This window comes from Sciurus vulgaris (assembly GCF_902686455.1).
Source record: "Sciurus vulgaris genome assembly, chromosome: 3".
Lineage (NCBI taxonomy): Eukaryota > Metazoa > Chordata > Mammalia > Rodentia > Sciuridae > Sciurus > Sciurus vulgaris.
Window position 1 is genome coordinate 57,952,792 of NC_136463.1, and position 3,933 is coordinate 57,956,724.

General features: G+C 41.4%; 1 pseudogene across 1 annotated transcript; it reads left to right on the top strand.

Annotated features, from left to right (window-relative positions):
- The first annotated feature begins 546 nt into the window (after positions 1-546).
- Positions 547-1,019, top strand: LOC306658588 (large ribosomal subunit protein uL23-like; annotated as a pseudogene). The gene has a single exon. The product of its transcript is annotated as a large ribosomal subunit protein uL23-like (transcript).
- The last annotated feature ends 2,914 nt before the right edge of the window (positions 1,020-3,933 follow it).

The following is a 3,933-nucleotide window of genomic DNA, read 5'->3' on the forward strand; positions in this document are numbered from 1 at the left end:
ATCCTGTCTTAAAATAAAAAGAATTGTAGCTCAGTGGTAAAGTGCCTCTGGGTTCAATTCCCAGTACCCTCTGTAATATAAAGCTGATACTCCGCCTCCCAACCACCTGTCAATCTGCGCTCTGCCCACCTCTTACGTTACAGGAATTCCCGGCTTAGCTGTTGCCATTTTCCTGCTTCCACCTTATGTCCTAATATGCTAAATAGCTATTGGTTCATCAGTCAGCTTGCAAGTATTCTCCTCCACTATTGGTTCCTTCCAGCCTAAGAGATTTCAATATCTAGGAGAAGCCACACGCCATCTTTCTCTTTTTTCCTTTCTTTTCGCCCTGAGCAGTCGTGTTAGTCATCCACATAATAAAGTCTCTTGCGTGAGACCTCATGTCTGCGGTGCATTTTTCTGGGAGCTATTGGCAAGCCGAGCGAGTGGGCAGCAGTTCAGCGGGATCGCGCAGCGCGGCTATCGCTGCAGGTCCCAAGCTACCTTACACCTTCCTCCCCTCCAAAAAAAAGACATATAGATTCAAAACTTCAATTCATCACCAAGATGGTGCTGAAAGCTAAGAAGGAAGCTCCTGCCCCTCCCAAAGCTGAAGCAAAAGCAAAAGCTTTGAAGGCCAAGAAGGCAGTGTTGAAAGGTGTCCATAACCATAAAAAGAAGAAGATCCGCACATGACCTACCTTCTGGAGACCCAAGACATTTCAGCTCCAGAGGCAGCCCAGATATCCTCAGGAGAGCACCCCCAGGAGAAATAAGCTTGATCACTATTCCACCATCAAGTCCCCCTGACCACTGAGTCAGCCATGAAGAAGATTGAAGACAACAACAACACACTTGTGTTCATTGTGGATGTCAAGGCCAACAAACATCAGATCAAACAAGCTGTACAGAGGCTCTATGACATTTATGTGGCCAAGGTTAACACCCTGATCAGGCCTGTTGGAGAGAAGAAGGCATACATTTGACTGGCTCCTGATTATGATGCTTTGGATTTTGTGAACAAAATTGGGATCATCTAAACAGAGTCCAGCTGTCTAATTCTAAATACACCCTTTTTTTTCAACCTAAAAAAAAAAAAAACAAAAAACTTCAATTCAGCCTTGGCAGGTGGGAACGCTGTTGGTCACAATATTTCATGAGTGGCCTGGAGAACAAGTATATTTTTGCCAAAATTATTTGAGAATGCTAGCATTGTTCTGGTTATTATTATCTTGGCAAGAAGAAAGAAAAAGTTAGCATGTTGGGAGACTAGCCAGGTGTCACCAAAGATCTAACTTGTGATTAAACTACACATGCTTGCTTCCCTGTCCTTGTGTTGGTAGTTCCTCTCACGGTGTTTACTGGTATTCAAGGAGAATGAAGGAAAGGGATTCCATGAGCTGTCCATCCATTTGAGTACAAGAGGCTTTTTGTTGCTTAACCTCACAGGAATGTAACCTTTAACCACAAGTTTGGGAAAATAATAGAATTTGTAAAATGTATTTATTGTGACATTACATTTACTCATTTAGGCTACAAAAGATGATTGTTGTAGTAAACTTAATTTGCCTACTTGCTTTGAAATGAGCTCAATGGTTTTATGATAATTAATATACCATTTTATAATGAATGCATGGAAAAATCAAAGAATTGTTGAGGAAGCTGGAGAATCAGGTTTGAGATTCTGTGGTAAGAACCACAACCAAAATTATGGCATAGAACTGCTTTAGTGAGGACACATTCACTGCCATTCCAGAGAGGTAGGTGCTGCAGGGCCACTGCTGCTGGCACTGATGTCACCACCATCTCCACTACTGCCAGTGAGGAAGTTTATTTCTTAGCTCCTGATTAAAAAGTCAATACAGTGCATCTGATTTGAACTGCTTCAGTCATGTGCTCAGTCCTTGCTGTAAAGATGACTGGGAGAGTGTCTGGCAATTTCAGTTTCTGTGTTGGGAGGAGGGTTATGCCATTCACCAAAACTGTTAGAGTGGGGAAAGTATAGGGAATATAGGAAAGGGGTTCCAATATGTCAGGAGTCTGAGTAGCAAATAAAAACAGTAAAGGTCTATTTTATCTGGTGAACCTAAATCATCCTCTTACTTTGCACTTATGGCCAAACAAGTAAATGTCGTAAGAGAAAAATCACTTCACCGTACTGATTGAACTCATTCTCAATGTATAGCCACAGTCTCAAACAAACATGCAACACTGCCGGACTCTGCTATCCACTTTCCTAGTAAATTTTTTTTGTCTCCTTCTTTTCTTCCTTCTTCCTTCCTTCCTTCCTTCCTTTCTTATATTAGGGACTGAACCACTGAGCCACATTTCCGACCCTTTTTATTTTGCTAAATTGCTGAAGTTGGATTTGAACTTGTGATCTCCTGCCTCAGCCTCCTGAGTGGATGGGATTACAGGCATGCACTACCATGCCTGGCCTTTTTTTTTTTCTTCTTCTTTTTTCTTTTTCTTAATTTTCTGAGAAAGCATTTCATATTTCTCTCTGCTCCAGCTCCAGGATCTCACCTCATCCAATGGTGTCCTCCTAAGTGATCCCTAGGGGAAATACATGCATACCCAGGAGGTCTATTCTATTGGCCTTCTTTTTCCACCAGTGCCACCCTTCTGTTGGTTCTCTGCAACCCATCCCCTCTTATCTACTCAAAGACTTTGCCTCTATAATCTCCTCTTTCATGTTCTACTGGATCATCCCGCTGGCATAAACATGTCTGAATATCACTCATCTTCAAAGACAAAAATATGCTTCAAACCCATGTCTTCTTCCACCTCCTCTTTCCCAGTAAACCTCATCACTTGGTTTTCTATTTTTGTTCTCACTGTCCGACATCTCCAACTTTTCCTTAAACCACTTCAATTGGGCTCTTGTCCTCACTCTGCAATCAAGATCACAAATGACCTACATCTTGCTAAAGCCAATGTTCATTTGTTTGATTTTTCTGTTGGCATCTTATTAAACTTCTTAGTGACATTTGAGGAGAACATTTTGTTCTTTTTGAAACAGGTTATTTCTGAGAATCCCATGGCCTCATACCCCGCCCCCATTTTGTCTCCTCCTTCTTCTCAATCTGCTTGGATTTCTCTGGATTCTGTCCTTAGTTAAGCGAGAAACAGAAAGTGGTGGTTCATTTTTCAAAATCTAGTATTCAGCCTTAATTATTACACTTCCCTTTTGCCCGCCCCTAATTCTAAGCATAACCAGTCGTGTAGATTGTAACCCTGAGCTCTTCCTATCAGGAGGGAGGGAAAGTACCTCGTTAGGGATAAATGTTGGCCCACTGCCCACCCAGGTGTGCTTGCTCCGGGATTCCCTTTGGGAGCCACGCTTCTACAGAAGTACATTTGCCTTGCTCACCCATTTCCAAGGTCATGTTTGATTTCTTGTGGCACCTCGCTATTTCTAAGTTACCTTCTCTCCTGTAGCTACATTCTCTCCCTAAGTAATTTCTAACCTCTCAACTTAATTTTTGCCTCCATGACTTTATTATATTTTCCCTCAACTTTGAAAAATTTTGAGTTTACTGAAAAGCAGGAAGAACAATGACTGTGAACACCTATATACTCTTCAATATAGTTCACTACTTGCTAGCAGTTTGCCAACATTTGTGTGTACACACTCTTTCTCACCGCTTCCCGTGCCCTACAGACTTTATTTTTTGTGTGTGCCAAACCATTTGAAAACAAGTTTCAATCAATGTACTTTTCCTTGAAATATTTTATCAAGTATATTCCAAGATTGGAGTGAAGATTGTCTTTAAAAAACTATACTATAATACTATCATTATATCTAAGAAAATTGACAATAAGACTGGGGATGTAGCTCAGTGGTAGAGCACACACTTAGCCTGCACAAGGCCCTGGGCTGCCCTGCTGTTGCCACACACGCCCCAAAGAAAAAGTGAAGGAATGAAGAAAGATAAAAATTAACAACAAACT